Source organism: Triticum aestivum, chromosome 6B, assembly GCF_018294505.1.
Source record: "Triticum aestivum cultivar Chinese Spring chromosome 6B, IWGSC CS RefSeq v2.1, whole genome shotgun sequence".
NCBI lineage: Eukaryota > Viridiplantae > Streptophyta > Magnoliopsida > Poales > Poaceae > Triticum > Triticum aestivum.
This window is the reverse complement of record NC_057810.1, coordinates 730,510,058-730,527,546: the sequence shown is the minus strand read 5'-3', so window position 1 is coordinate 730,527,546 and position 17,489 is coordinate 730,510,058. Positions and strand designations below refer to the sequence as shown.

General features: G+C 45.0%; 1 pseudogene; it reads left to right on the top strand.

Moving 5' to 3' along the window:
- Positions 1-540: 540 nt before the first annotated feature.
- On the top strand, positions 541-679 carry LOC123140397 (uncharacterized; annotated as a pseudogene).
- Positions 680-17,489: the final 16,810 nt, after the last annotated feature.

Here is a 17,489-nt window from a genome sequence, read left to right as displayed (position 1 = left end):
GCTGCCACCATGCCCGCATCCACCATGAGCGCTCTGTCCACTTTATCCACACCTTCCACTTTTGCCTCATCTTCCACCTCCAGCAGCTCGCCCTCTCTCGGTCCGCCTCCATCAGAGAAGCTTACGAGGACGAACTTTCTCCTCTGGAAGGCTGTCGTGCTACCTCAGATCAAAGGAGCACAGATGGAGCACTTCCTCGACGCCACAAGTCCGGCACCCCCTGCCACCATCACCATCAACAACAATGGGACGGAAGAGCAGGTCTTCAACTACGCCAGATCGATCTGGTTTGCGCAGCAGCAATAGGTACAAGGGTACCTCATGGGATCTCTATCTCGAGAGGTCCTTGCCCAAGTTGCGATGCTCCAGACGCCAGCCGAGGTATGGAACTCCATCCATGCCATGTTTGCTGCGCAAACACAAGCCCAGAAGATCAACACGAGGATGGCGCTCACCAATCTGCAGAAAGTTAATCTAACCATGGCAGAATATCTTGGGAAAATTAACACCCTTACAGATGAAGTTGTCTGCGCCGGTGCACCGCTCGGAGACGCCGAGATCATCTCCCACGTCATAGCCAGCCTCGACATCGACTACAACCCTGTGATCTCGGCCTTGGCGGCGCGGGTCGAACCTGTTATGGTTCAGGAGCTGTATAGTCAGCTCCTGAGCTTTGACACCCGCCTCAGCATGCTTCAAGGAGGAAATCTGCGCTAGTCCTCTGTCAACGTTGCTTCCCGCGGACGTGGTCGTGGGCGTGGACAGCAGTGGCGCGGGCGCGAAAACAGCAGCGGCGGCGGACGCAGTGGTAACCAGGGCCAGGCTCGCCCTGGTGACCGCGGCAACAATGGTGGTGACCGTGGCAACAACAGCTACAACAGCGGCTACAACGGCGGCTACAACAACAACAACCGTCGTCCTAGATGTCAGTTGTGCAAGAAACCGGGCCATGAAGTCATTGACTACTGGCACTAGTATGATGAGGACTTCGTGCCTGATACAAAGCATGTCGCTGCAGCCATGCAGGAGCACGGCGACGCTGATGGTGACACGGTCTGGTACGCTGATTCTGGAGCTACGGACCATGTCACGAACGAGCTAGAGAAGCTTTCCCTCCGAGAGAGGTATCACGGCAATGATCAAATTCACACCGCAAGCGGTGGAGGTATGGACATCGCTCACATTGGTCAATCTTCTATTAATTCCCCTAGCCTTAAACGTGATCTTATCCTTAAAGATGTCCTTCATGTTCCTCAAGCCGATAAAAATCTAGCTTCCATGTCTCGTTTTGAAGGAAATATGCCCTAGAGGCAATAATAAAGTTATTATTTATTTCCTCATATCATGATAAATGTTTATTATTCATGCTAGAATTGTATTAACTGGAAACATGATACATGTGTGAATACATAGACAAACATATAGTCACTAGTATGCCTCTACTTGACTAGCTCATTAATCAAAGATGGTTATGTTTCCTAACCATAGACATGTGTTGTCATTTGATTAATGGGATCACATCATTAGGAGAATGATGTGATTGACATGACCCATTCCGTTAGCCTAACACTTGATCGTTTAGTATGTTGCTATTTCTTTCTTCATGACTTATACATGTTCCTGTAACTATGAGATTATGCAACTCCCATTTACTGGAGGAACACTTTGGGTGCTACCAAACGTCACAACGTAACTGGGTGATTATAAAGGAGTACTACAGGTGTCTCCAAAGGTACATGTTGGGTTGGCGTATTTTGAGATTAGGTTTTGTCACTCCAATTGTCGGAGAGGTATCTCTGGGCCCTCTCGGTAATGCACATCACTATAAGCCTTGCAAGCAATGTAGCTAATGAGTTAGTTACAGAATGATGCATTACGTAACGAGTAAAGAGACTTGCCAGTAACGAGATTGAACTAGGTATTGGATATCGACGATCGAATCTCGGGCAAGTAACATACCCATGACAAAGGGAACAACGTATGTTGTTATGCGGTTTGACCGATAAAGATCTTCGCAGAATATGTAGGAGCCAATATGAGCATCCAGGTTCCGCTATTGGTTATTGACTGAGAATAGTTCTAGGTCATGTCTACATAGTTCTCGAACCCGTAAGGTCCGCACGCTTAACGTTATGATGACAATTTTATTATGAGTTTATAAGTTTTGATGTACCGAAGGTTGTTCGGAGTCCCGGATGTGATCACGGACATGACGAGGAGTCTCGAAATGGTCGAGACATAAAGATTAATATATTGGAAGCCTATATTTGGATATCGGAATGGTTCCGGGTGAAATCGGGATTTTACCGGAACACCGGGGGGGGGGGTTACGGGAACCCTCCCGGGGGTTAATGGGCCTTAGTGGGCCATGAGGGAGAAGAGGAGGGCCGGCCAGGGCAGGCCGCGCGCCCCCCTCCCCCCCTAGTCCGAATAGGACAAGGAAGGGGGGGGCGCCCCCCTTTCCTCTTTCCCCTCCCCCCTTTCCTTCTCCACCAAGGCAAGAGGGGGGAGTCCTACTCCTGGTGGGAGTAGGACTCCTCCAGGCGCACCCCTAGGGGGCCGGCCGTACCTCCCCCCTCCCTCCTTTATATACGGGGGCAGGGGGGCACCCTAGAACACACAAGTTGATTTTCAAGATCGTTCCTTAGCCGTGTGCGGTGCCCCCTCCACCATATTCCACCTCGGTCATATCATCGCGGAGTTTAGGCGAAGCCCTGCGCCGGTAGAACATCATCATCATCACCACGTCGTCGTGATGACGGAACTCATCCCTGACACTTCGCTGGATCGGAGTCCTGGGATCGTCATCGAGCTGAACGTGTGCTGAACTCGGAGGTGTCGTACGTTCGGTACTTGGATCGGTCGAATCGTGAAGACGTACGACTACATCAACTGCGAGGGTATGTGGACAACACTCTCCCCTCTCATTGCTATGCATCACCATGATCTTGCGTGTGCGTAGGAATTTTTTTGAAATTACTATGTTCCCTAACAGTGGCATCTGAGCCAGGTTTTATGCGTAGATGTCATATGCACGAGTAGAACACAAGGGAGTTGTGGGTGATACAAGTCATACTGCTTACCAGCATGTCATACTTTGGCTCAGCGGTATTGTGAGATGAAGCGGCCCGGACCGACATTACGCGTACGCTTACGCGAGACTGGTTTCACCGTTACGAGCACTCGTGCTTAAAGGTGGCTGGCGGGTGTCTGTCTCTCTCACTTTAGCTGAATCGAGTGTGGCTACGCCCGGTCCTTGAGAAGGTTAAAACAGCATTAACTTGACGAACTATCGTTGTGGTTTTGATGCATAGGTAAGAAAGGTTCTTGCTCAACCCGTAGCAGCCACGTAAAATTTGCAACAACAAAGTAGAGGACGTCTAACTTGTTTTTGCAGGGCATGTTGTGATGTGATATGGTCAAGGCGTGATGCTATATTTTATTGTATGAGATGATCATGTTTTGTAACCGAAGTTATCGGCAACTGGCAGGAGCCATATGGTTGTCGCTTTATTGTATGAAATGCAAACGTCCTGTAATTGCTTTACTTTATCACTAAGCGGTAGCGATAGTCGTAGAAGCAATAGATGGCGTAACGACAACGATGCTACGATGGAGATCAAGGTGTCGCGCCGGTGAAAATGGTGATCATGACGGTGCTTCGAAGATGGAGATCACAAGCACAAGATGATGATGGCCATATCATATCAGTTATATTGATTGCATGTGATGTTTATCCTTTATGCATCTTATCTTGCTTTGATTGACGGTAGCATTTTAAGATGATCTCTCACTAAAATTATCAAGAAGTGTTCTCCCTGAGTATGCACCGTTGCGAAAGTTCTTCGTGCTGAGACACCACATGATGATCGGGTGTGATAGGCTCTACGTTCAAATACAATGGGTGCAAAACAGTTGCACACGCGGAATACTCAGGTTAAACTTGACGAGCCTAGCATATAACAGATATGGTCTCGGAACACGGAGACCGAAAGGTCGAGCATGAATCATATAGTAGATATGATCAAAATATTGATGTTCACCGTTGAAACTACTCCATCTCACATGATGATCGGACATGGTGTAGTTGATATGGATCACGTAATCACTTAGAAGATTAGAGGGATGTCTATCTAAGTGGGAGTTCTTAAGTAATATGATTAATTGAACTTAAATTTATCATGAACTTAGTACCTGATAGTATTTTGCTTGTCTATGTTTGCTCGTGCTGTTGTTCCGTTGAATTTTAATGCGTTCCTTGAGAAAGCAAAGTTGAAAGATGATGGTAGCAATTAAACGGACTGGGTCCGTAACCTGAGGATTATCCTCATTGCTGCACAGAAGAATTACGTCCTGGAAGCACCACTGGTGCCAGGCCTGCTGCTGATGCAACTGACGATGTTAAGAATGTCTGGCAGAGCAAAGCTGATGACTACTCGATAGTTCAGTGTGCCATGCTTTACGGCTTAGAACCGGGTCTTCAACGATGTTTTGAACGTCATGGAGCATATGAGATGTTCCAGGAGTTGAAGTTAATATTTCAAGCAAATGCCCGGATTGAGAGATATGAAGTCTCCAATAAGTTCTATAGCTGCAAGATGGAGGAGAATAGTTCTGTCAGTGAACACATACTCAAAATGTCTGGGTATAATAATCACTTGATTCAACTGGAAGTTAATCTTCCTGATGATAGTGTCATTGACAGAATTCTTCAATCACTGCCACCAAGCTACAAGAGCTTCGTGATGAACTATAATATGCAAGGGATGGACAAGACTATTCCCGAGCTCTTCGCAATGCTAAAAGCCGCGGAGGTAGAAATCAAGAAGGAGCATCAAGTGTTGATGGTCAACAAGACCACCAGTTTCAAGAAAAAGGGCAAAGGGAAGAAGAAGGGGAACTTCAAGAAGAACAGCAAACAAGTTGCTGCTCAAGAGAAGAAACCCAAGTCTGGACCTAAGCCTGAGACTGAGTGCTTCTACTGCAAGCAGACTGGACACTGGAAGCGGAACTGCCCCAAATATTTGTCGGATAAGAAGGATGGCAAAGTAAACAAAGGTATATGTGATATACATGTTACTGATGTCTACCTTACTAATGCTCGTAGTAGTACCTGGGTATTTGATACTGGTTCTGTTGCTAATATTTGCAACTCGAAACAGGAACTACGGATTAAGCGAAGATTGGCTAAGGACGAGGTGACGATGCGCGTGGGAAATGGTTCCAAAGTCGATGTGATCGCGGTCGGCACGCTACCTCTACATCTACCATCGGGATTAGATTTAGACCTAAATAATTGTTATTTGGTGCCAGCGTTAAGCGTGAACATTATATCTGGATCTTGTTTGATGCGAGACGGTTATTCATTTAAGTCAGAGAATAATGGTTGTTCTATTTATATGAGTAATATCTTTTATGGTCATGCATCCTTGAAGAGTGGTCTATTTTTATTGAATCTCGATAGTAGTGATACACATATTCATAGTGTTGAAACCAAAAGATGCAGAGTTGATAATGATAGTGCAACTTATTTGTGGCACTGTCGTTTAGGTCATATCGGTGTAAAGCGCATGAAGAAACTCCATACTGATGGGCTTTTGGAATCACTGATTATGAATCACTTGGTACTTGTGAACCGTGCCTCATGGGCAAGATCACTAAAATGCCGTTCTCCGGAACTATGGAGCGAGCAACTGATTTGTTGGAAATCATACATACTGATGTTTGTGGTCCAATGAATGTTGAGGGTCGCGGCGAGTATCGTTATTTTCTCACCTTCACAGATGATTTGAGCAGATATGGGTATATCTACTTAATGAAACACAAGTCTGAAACATTTGAAAAGTTCAAAGAATTTCAGAGTGAAGTGGAAAATCATCATAACAAGAAAATAAAATTTCTACGATCTGATCATGGAGGAGAATATTTGAGTTACGAGTTTGGTTTACATTTGAAACAATGCGGAATAGTTTCGCAACTCACGCCACCCAGAACACCACAACGAAATGGTGTGTCCGGACGTCGTAATCATACTTTACTAGATATGGTACGATCTATGATGTCTCTTACTGATTTACCGCTATCGTTTTGGGGTTATGCTTTAGAGACGGCCGCATTCACGTTAAATAGGGCACCATCAAAATCCGTTGAGACGACGCCTCATGAACTATGGTTTGGCAAGAAACCAAAGTTGTTGTTTCTTAAAGTTTGGGGCTGCGATGCTTATGTGAAGAAACTTCAACCAGATAAGCTCGAACCCAAATCGGAGAAATGTGTCTTAATAGGATACCCAAAAGAAACTGTTGGGTACACCTTCTATCACAGATCTGAGGGCAAGATTTTCGTTGCTAAATTCGGATCCTTTCTAGAGAAGGAATTTCTCTCGAAAGAAGTGAGTGGGAGGAAAGTAGAACTTGATGAGGTAACTATACCTGCTCCCTTATTGGAAAGTAGTTCATCACAAGAACCGGTTCGTGTGACAACTACACCAATTAGTGAGGAAGCTAATGATATTGATCATGAAACTTCAGATCAAGTTTCTACTGAACCTCGTAGGTCTACCAGAATAAGATCCGCACCAGAGTGGTACGGTAATCCTATTCTGGAAGTCATGTTACTTGACCATGATGAACCTACGAACTATGAGGAAGCGATGATGAGCCCAGATTCCGCAAAATGGCTATCGGCCATGAAATCTGAGATGGGATCCATGTATGAGAACAAAGTATGGACTTTGGTTGACTTGCCCGGTGATCGGCAAGCCATTGAGAATAAATGGATTTTTAAGAAGAAGACTGAGGCTGATGGTAATGTAACTGTCTATAAAGCTCGACTTGTTGCGAAAGGTTTTCGACAAGTTCAAGGGGTTGACTACGATGAGACTTTCTCACCCGTAGCGATGCTTAAGTCTGTTCGAATCATGTTAGCAATTGTTGTATTTTATGATTATGAAATTTGGCAAATGGATGTCAAAACTGCATTCTTGAATGGATTTCTAGAAGAAGAGTTGTATATGATGGAGCCAGAAGGTTTTGTTGATCCAAAAGGTGCTAACAAAGTGTGCAAGCTCCAGCGATCCATTTATGGACTAGTGCAAGCATCTCGGAGTTGGAATAAACGCTTTGATAGTGTCATCAAAGCATATGGTTTTATATAGACTTTTGGAGAAGCCTGTATTTACAAGAAAGTGAGTGGGAGCTCTGTAGCAATTCTGATATTATATGTAGATGACATATTATTAATTGGAAATGATATAGAATTTCTGGATAGCATAAAGGGATACTTGAATAAAAGTTTTTCTATGAAAGACCTCGGTGAAGCTGCTTATATATTGGGCATCAAGATTTATAGAGATAGATCAAGACTCTTAATAGGACTTTCACAAAGCACATACCTTGATAAAGTTTTGAAAAAATTCAAAATGGATCAGGCAAAGAAAGGGTTCTTGCCCGTACTACAAGGTGTGAAGTTGAGTCAGACTCAATGCCCGACCACAGCAGAAGATAGAGAGAAAATGAAAGATGTTCCCTATGCTTCAGCCATAGGCTCTATCATGTATGCAATGCTGTGTACCAGACCTGACGTGTGCTTAGCAATAAGCTTGGCAGGAAGGTACCAAAGTAATCCAGGAGTGGATCACTGGACAGCGGTCAAGAACATCCTGAAATACCTGAAAAGGACTAAGGATATGTTTCTCGTATATGGAGGTGACAAAGAGTTAGTCGTAAATGGTTACGTCGATGCAAGCTTTGACACTGATCCGGACGATTCTAAATCGCAAACCGGATACGTGTTTTTATTAAACGGTGCAGCTGTTAGTTGGTGCAGTTCTAAACAAAGCGTCGTGGCGGGATCTACATGTGAAGCGGAGTACATAGCTGCTTCGGAAGCAGCAAATGAAGGAGTCTGGATGAAGGAGTTCATTTCCGATCTAGGTGTCATACCTAGTGCATTAGGACCAATGAAGATCTTCTGTGACAATACTGGTGCAATTGCCTTGGCAAAGGAATCCAGGTTTCACAAGAGGACCAAGCACATCAAGAGACGCTTCAATTCCATCCGGGACCAAGTCCAGGTGGGAGACATAGAGATTTGCAAGATACATACGGATCTGAATGTTGCAGACCCATTGACTAAGCCTCTTCCACGAGCAAAACATGATCAACACCAAGACTCCATGGGTGTTAGAATCATTACTGTGTAATCTAGATTATTGACTCTAGTGCAAGTGGGAGACTGAAGGAAATATGCCCTAGAGGCAATAATAAAGTTATTATTTATTTCCTTATATCATGATAAATGTTTATTATTCATGCTAGAATTGTATTAACCGGAAACATGATACATGTGTGAATACATAGACAAACATATAGTCACTAGTATGCCTCTACTTGACTAGCTCATTAATCAAAGATGGTTATGTTTCCTAACCATAGACATGTGTTGTCATTTGATTAATGGGATCACATCATTAGGAGAATGATGTGATTGACATGACCCATTCCGTTAGCCTAGCACTTGATCGTTTAGTATGTTGCTATTGCTTTCTTCATGACTTATACATGTTCCTATAACTATGAGATTATGCAACTCCCATTTACCGGAGGAACACTTTGGGTGCTACCAAACGTCACAACGTAACTGGGTGATTATAAAGGAGTACTACAGGTGTCTCCAAAGGTACATGGTGGGTTGGCGTATTTCGAGATTAGGTTTTGTCACTCCAATTGTCGGAGAGGTATCTCTGGGCCCTCTCGGTAATGCACATCACTATAAGCTTTGCAAGCAATGTAGCTAATGAGTTAGTTACGGAATGATGCATTATGTAACGAGTAAAGAGACTTGCCAGTATCGAGATTGAACTAGGTATTGGATACCGACGATCGAATCTCGGGCAAGTAACATACCGATGACAAAGGGAACAACGTATGTTGTTATGCGGTTTGACCGATAAAGATCTTCGCAGAATATGTAGGAGCCAATATGAGCATCCAGGTTCCGCTATTGGTTATTGACCGAGAATAGTTCTAGGTCATGTCTACATAGTTCTCGAACCCGTAAGGTCCGCACGCTTAACGTTACGATGACAATTTTATTATGAGTTTATAAGTTTTGATGTACCGAAGGTTGTTCGGAGTGCCGGATGTGATCACGGACATGACGAGGAGTCTCGAAATGGTCGAGACATAAAGATTAATATATTGGAAGCCTATATTTGGATATCGGAATGGTTCCGGGTGAAATCGGGATTTTACCGGAACACCAGGGGGTACACTAGTGCAGAACCGGGCAATAGCACCGGTTCGTAAGGCCCTTTAGTGCCGGTTCCATAACCGGCACTAAAGTGTGGGCACTAAAGGCCCCCCCCCCCTTAGTACCGGTTCAACACGAACCGGTGCTAAAGGGAAACCACGTGGAACGAGCCAGCTCCAGGGGCCTGGAGCCCTTTAGTACCGGTTGGTAAGACCAACCGGTACTATAAGGTTTTTTTTTAGTTTTATGATTTCTTTTTCATTTAATTTTGTGTTTCCATTTTAATTCTTTTTCGTTTGCTGGTATTTTACGATACTACACATTGTACACGTTTTGCATATATATATATATATATATATATATATATATATATATATATATATATATATATATATATATATAATTTCTAGTAGAACCAATCATGCATATATATATCATCAATGTCTCACAAACCATCGTATGAATTAATTCACACATACACACATGTACAGCTATATACAATTTCTCCTACATATGCATGTTGCCTTCGGAGCCAGTGGCATTAGCCTAATTGGTGCCTTCGGAGCACGATGACAATTGGAAGTGGTTTTCATGGGGGCGGTAGCGGGTAATAGTATTCTCCCTTCGGATTTATGACCTGGTCGAGCAAAAATCCTGCTATTTCCTCTTGAAGTGCTTCTACGCGCTCCGTTTCTAGGAGCTTTGCCCGCACCTCTCTAAACTGTTAAGAAGGAGATCAATATGCATGTGTATTAGTTGTGTGACTAGATATCGATAATGGTGTAAAAATTGTGAATAGTGTTTTGACAAGCGTACCCATTCCTATCTTTGAGATCTGCTCCTTTCGGACGCCATCATGCGAATGTTCTCGCAAACGCAGAATGCACACAGATCAGTCCCCTGCGCCTGCTTCAGGGCCTTTACGAGAATGGAATTTGATCAGATAATAATTAATCAAGCATGATAATTAAAGAGATGGCAGCTAGCTAGCTAGCTAGTACTACTTAATTACTTACCTTGGGTCTTCCCCATTTAAGCTTTTCTTTCCATTCGCCTTCCGTGACGCTGATGAACCTTGCCCAAGCCCTGCCCGCCGACAAAGAAAATGAATAAAGGGGTTATTAAATAGTTCATATCATGAAATGACGAACTAAATAGGCCGAGATATATAGTTAATAATGATTGAAATTACCTGTTGACTATCCCAAACAAGATGTTATAGTCAGTTTTTTCTTTGAGTAGTGAGTCCAGTATTTCAACTGTTCCGGCGTCAACTTTAATGATACACAAGACCCAGTGAAATCTGCATGCACACACGTTTGCATGTCTTAATTAAGCGGGCATATGTAAGCAAAAACATGTAGCTAGCTAGTAGGCAAAAACAGAGAATTTGTAGTACAAGACAGTGTGACTCACTGGAAGTTGTAAGGAAGTAGTATATCTTCATTGTATTTGAGGCGCTTCAAGAACTCTAGCATGCTGTCCTCTACGGCCTTTTGATGACGTGCATCTATTTTCCATGTGTATTCATTAACGGTGTTTGGGTCAATGAACCCAATGCCATAGCGTCCACCTTTTCTCATTTCATACATCTTCATCCTGCATATAATACCACAGAAAAGAATATAGTGAGGATAATTACAGGTAATGATTGATCAAAAGGATCACTACAGCTAGCTTGAGACTTAAATTACAGAAAGAAATCACTTACAGACAATAGCAACTGACGATAGATTTGTCGAGTGCGTCTTGATTGTATAACTGAAACAGTTCAGAATACTCAACGGACACAGCTTTCTCATGGTAGTAATGCCCCTCCTTGACATTCACCATGAGGGACAATCGATCGGAAATCTTGGTAATGTTCATGTACCATTGATGCAATTCATACATTCTCGTTGGGAGGTTCTTGACCTTGTCTGGCTCGACCAAAGGTTGGCCCCGGACATATTTCCGTTTTATTTCATCCTCTCTAAGCACAGGCATGGGCTCGATCTCGAGGAGTTGTCCAACAGTGATTTTGAGAACTTCAGCCTGCATTATATGGTCCTCCGTTATTACCACATTGCCCACCTCAGGAACGTAAACTGTTTGCCCACAATAATATTGGGCGCGCGTACTGTCACGTGTTGTTGGCACAACAAGCGAGGGGATCGATTGCGCCGCCTGTTCTCCCAGCTGGGGAATGGTTTTCCCGCATTTTTTGACAGCTGCTTCTTGTTTGCTCGATCCCGAGCTCGCCTCCTTACGTAGACGTGCTCGATTTAACTTCCTGATGTGGCGCTCATAGTCTGTGTCAACAGGCTTGGGAGCTGGTGGTTGAGCCATACGAATGAAGTGGTCAATCGTTTCCTCAGGCACTTTCTCCCTTGGCGGCGTTGGCGGTTTCGGTGCAAAATGGGCTTCCACCTCGGACTTCGATATGGCTGCGATTTCCTCCTCGGACCTGTCATAAGCCCTCTGCGGAAGAGGCGTGAGGCTTGGACCATATTTATATCGCTTGCCTCCGCCTGTACTTCCTGTACTACCTCGACTCGTACCGCTACGCACCATAGCTGCGGGGTGTCTCTTCTGCGATTGCTGAGGCGGCGGAGACGGCTGACGGGGCTGAGTTGGACGAGGAGGAGTGGCCGCCTGAAGCTGTGCCGGACTTGGAGGAGGAGTGGCCTGAGGTTGTGCCGGACTTGGAGGAGGAGTGGACGTCTGACGCTGTGGCGGACTTGGAGGAGGAGGAGTGGCCTGACACTTTGCCGGACTTGGAGGAGGAGTGGCCTGACACTTTGCCGGACTTGGTGGACTTGCAGGAGCGGGAGACTGCTGACTCGGTGGCGGACTTCGACGAGGAGTCGGCTGACGCGGTGTCGGTGGCCTTCGAAAGATGATGCAATCCTTTTTCCATAGGATGATACGATGGTTGGCGTCTCCGAGAAAGCGCTCGTCGTCACCTCCAGGAATGTCAAGCTCTAGCTCCGAATATGGGTCCACCACCTCATCAACCAAGACACGAGCATAGCCCGCTGGAATCGGGTTGCAATGGAAGGTTGCCTCGGGGGGATTTGTAAAAGCAACGGCGTCCGCCACCTTCATGGATATGTTCTTCATTTTGACGTGTAGCTCGCAGCTAGTGTTCTCCGTGATGTCATCCACGGGGTATCTACCCAGCATTGCGTCGTCCGGGGCGGAACCCACGCTGCTTCTCGGCATGGATGGGGCGGTGCTATCCAATGCTGGATCATTCGCTAGCTGCTGCAGCTGCTGAGACCCCCTTTGCTGGGTAAGTGAGTCGATCTGCTCCTGCTGCCGCTGGAATTTGACTACCAATTCCGCTTGACTTGCTTCTAGGCCTTGAAGGCGTTCATAGTCCCGCTTCCTCTGCTCCTCCTCCATCTTCCTCTTCTTCTCCTCCGCAATCTTCTTTCTCGCACGGGTTCTGTAGTCGGTGTTCCAGTCTGAAAACCCCTCATACCACGGAATAGCGCCCTTGCCTCGTGTTCTTCCCGGGTGTTCAGGATTTCCCAGGGCACGCGTAAGCTCGTCGTTCTCTCTGTTGGGCTGGAACACCCCCGATCGTGCCTCTTCTATTGCAACAAGTATCGCATCGTCGGCTCCCTTCAGACTTGCCCTCGTCGAAACATTGCCTGTCTTCGGGTCCAACTCCCCCCCATGCGCATAGAACCAAGTCCTGACCCTGGGGGGCCAGCTCTTAGTAACCGGAGTGGCACCTGCATCCTCCATCTCTTTCTCAGACTTATCCCACTTAGGCATTGCCACCGCATAGCCACCTGGCCCCAGCTTATGGAACTTATCCTTTTTTCGGCATTCTTCTTGTTTATTCTCGACCGTTCCTTAGCTAATTCCGAATCCTTGAATTTCACGAAATCGTCCCAATGAGCACGTTGGTTCTCTAGTGTTCCCTCGAATACTGGAGTCTTCCTTCCTCCCTTGACGTACTTGTCCCATTCACGATTCTTGTGGTTCTTGAATGCAACCGCCATCTTCCTAAGAGCAGCGTCCTTGACTTTCTGCACATCTGCTTCTGTGAAATGATCTGGTAGGGTGAAATGTTCCATGAGAGTATCCCAAAGCAGATCTTTTTGATTCTTGTCGACAAAAGTAACATCTGGACGTGGAGCAGCGTCCTCTTTGCCTTTTTGTCTTTTGTCTTTTGCTGGCTCTCTCCATTCTTGAAGGGAGATCGGGAGTTGGTCCTTCACAAGAACTCCGCACTGACGAACGAACTTGTCCGCAATCTTCTTAGGCGCTAATGGTTCGCCATTAGGTCTGACTGCCTCGATATTGTACTTTACGCCCTCCTTCAACTTTTTGTTCGGGCCTCGTTTCGTCCTTTTGCCTGAAGATTTGCTCGATCCGGATGGCTGAAAGAACAAAGATCGATTCGTTAATATATCTTCAAGTCATTTAAAACATGTGATGATCACCAGATACCTGCTTATATAAATATATATACCTCGCCGGTCTTTGTTGTTTCAGGATCAACATGTTCTTCGTCATCGTCATAATCGTAGTTCATGACTTCATCAATTCGGTCGTCGCGATCGAATATCATATCACCCTCTCCGGTGTTGTTTAGAAATTCGGAGCCGTCATAATCTTCTTCATTCTGATCATCATCTGGCCCGCGTATCATATCGAACATGGTCTGTTCTCCCTCTCTGTCGGTATTGTCTGCCATAGCTTTTATTTAACTAATTCAAAAGAAATATAAAACAATTTAGTATTCAAATTACATCGTCTCGAATAATAGATATAATCTCGAATACTTCGTCTAGAATAATAGATATAATCTCGAATACATCGTCTCGAATAATATATAATATTGAATAGTACATCACTGGCTAGCTAATTAAAGATCGAATACTACAGAAGAATCTAGGACACTCGCGGTTCCTGCGGCGCGGGCGGTGGACACCCAAAGAGAAGGAACCCTCACAGGATCATAGCTGAAGTGAGATCCCCGAAGATACTGCCAGGTATTGGAGAACCTGCCGCCCTCTAACGCAACCATGTAGCGATGGACGTGCTCGTCCTCCTCCCTGACACGGCGACGTACCACCTCCGGCGGGGCCGGGTCCCTCCGCACCGAAACTGGCCCACGCGAACGCCACCAAACGAGATCAGGGTCGACGACGGGACCCGGGGCCGGGTTCCTCATCAAGCGGCGCGCCCCTCCAGGCAGCACCTCCCAGTGCCAGCCCGGCGGAGCCCAGTCCCGGACATGGGTCGGCTGGACGTCGTCGCGGACGGGTCGACGGCGAGGATGCGGGCCGGGCATCGTCGAGAACAAATACTAGCTATATGCCCGCAAAAAGTAATATTTTTTTAATGATTGGATTTTGATAACTAAAATTTCTAACATTTCTACTATTTCAAAAATCTATATACTATTTCATACTAATTAAGCATCTAACACTAAAAACAGAAAACACAACTTCTATACATCCATTAAAAAACTGAAAAACAACATTATATAAAAAATTTCCATACTAATTAAACACTAATTATATACTAATAATAATAATCTAAATTATATACTAATTAAACATAAAAAATTTCCATACTAATTAAACACTAATTTCCATATAAAAATTTTGATAACTAAAACAATAATAATCTAAATAATCTAAACTAATTAAACATACAAAATACGTATATACTAATATATACATGCATTAATTCATACATATGTGTGTGTGTGTGTGTTCCATATAAAAAATTTGATAACTAAAACAACAATAATCTAAATAATCTAAATTATATACTAATTCATGTGTGTGTGTGTGTGTTTTGATAACTAAAACAATAATAATCTAAATTATATACTAATTCATGCTTGTGTGTGTGTGTGTGCTCGGGCCGGGAGGGGCGGCGCCCATGGTGGCCGCCGGGGCGAGGGAGAGAGGTTAGAGGGGGAGAGCTCACAGCGGGGCGACGGCGACGCAGGCGACGGCGCGACGGGACGGGGCGGCGACGGGGACGGGGGCGGCGACGGAGACGAGGGCGGCGACGGGGACGGGGGCGGCGACGGGGACGGGGGCGGGCCCGGGGCGGCGACGGAGACGACGGCGGCGACGGGGACGGGGGCGGCGACGGAGACGAGGGCGGCGACGGGGACGGGGGCGGCGACGGCGACGGAGACGACGGAAACAGAGGATGAATGAAAATTTCGTAAGTCGAGTATATATAGAAGGCACCTTTAGTACCGGTTGGAGCCACCAACCGGTACTAAAGGCCTGTTTTGGCCAGGCCAAGCGGCGGGAAGCGACCCCCTTTAGTACCGGGTGGTGGCACAAACCGGTACTAAAGGACCCCCCTTTAGTACCGGTTTGTGCCACGACCCGGTACTAAAGGGGTCGCGCTGCCACCCCAAAGTTTAGTCCCACCTCGCCGGGCGAAGGGCAGCCGCACTGGTTTATAAACCCAGCCACGGCTACCACTTCGAACTCCTCTATATAGCTAGCAGGCTTGTGGGCCTAAACTCTGCGCGCTGCCCTGTGAGTCTGCTGGGCCTTTAAGGCCTGTAATTACACATCTGTGGCCTATCAGGCCCACAGGGCAGTGCCCCAATTTTTTTATAGTTTTTTTCTTTTCTGCTTTATTTTCTTCTATTTATTTTTGCGTAGTTTTTTGTATAGTTTTTTCTTTTCTGTTATATTTATTTTCTTCTATTTATTTGTGAGTAGTTTTTCATCTAGTTTGCCAAAATTCAACATTTTCAGAGTTCATTTTGTAGTGATTTTCAATTTCACGGTCATTTTGTAAACGATTGAAAAATAGCAAATATAATTTTTTCTTTTCTGCTTTATTTTTTCTTCTATTTAGTAGTTTTTTCTTTTCTGCTATATTTATTTTCTTCTATTTATTTTTGAGTAGTTTTTTTATATAGTTTTTTTCTTTTCAGCTATAGTTTTTCTTTCTTTTCTGCTATTTTTTCTGTTAGTGCCCGTAGTTTTCAAATTTGAATAGTTTAAATTTTGAATTATTTGAAATTAGTGTGAATTTGTTTGCACATAAAATTTCTTCGCGTTTCAAATGCCAAAACACATAACTACCCTAACTATTACAGAGATTCCCCTCTCGGTGCGAAACACAGAAGAAAGTGATGATAGCTAGTGAAGCCGATCACATCCCAGATCTTTGGGTGTGAAACTTTTTCTTCGCGTGTGTCCCTTTGCGCCGTAACCATGGAAAATCTTCATCATTTAACGGGATGCTCGGGTCAATATTCACTGTGAATGGAGCAATTTCATCAAACTTTTCATAATCTTCTGACTTGTCTGTCTTGTCATCCACTCCCACGATGTTTCTCTTCCCAGAAAGAACTATGTGCCGCTTTGGCTCATCGTACGATGCATTCGCTTCCTTATCTTTTCTTTTTCTTGGCTTGGTAGACATGTCCTTCACATAGAAAACCTGTGCCACATCATTGGCTAGGACGAATGGTTCGTCTGCATACGCAAGATTGTTGAGATCCACTGTTGTCATTCCGTACTGCGGGTCTTCCGTTACCCCGCCTCGTGTCATATTGACCCATTTGCACCGAAACAAAGGGACCTTTAAACCACGTCGATAGTCAAGTTCCCATATGTCCTGTATATAACCATAATATGTTTCCTTTCCCGTCTTGGTTTCTGCATCAAAGCGGACACCACTGTTTTGGTTGGTGCTCTTCTTATCTTGGGCGATCGTGTAAAATGTATTACCATTTATCTCGTACCCTTTGAAAGTCATTATATTCGAAGATGGTAACTGGGACAGCAAGTACAGGTCATCTTCAATAGAGGTGTCATGCATGGTACGTGTCTGCAACCAGCTGGCGAAACTCCTGGTTTGTTCACGTGTAATCCAGTCATCAGACCGCTCCGGGTGTTTGGAGCGTAGCAAATTCTTGTGTTCATCCATATACGGAGCCACCAAGGCGGAATTCTGTAGAACTGTGTAGTGTGCTTCAGTGAGAGAATGTCCGTCCATACATATTATTTGTTCCCCTCCTAGCGTGCCTTTTCCATCCAGTCTGCCCTTATGCCGCGATTCAGGAACACCAATCGGCTTAAGGTCAGGAATAAAGTCAATACAAAACTCAATGACCTCCTCATTTTGATGGCCCTTGGAGATGCTTCCTTCTGGCCTAGCACGGTTATGAACATATTTCTTTAAGACTCCCATGAACCTCTCAAAGGGGAACATATTGTGTAGAAATACAGGACCCAAAACGTTAA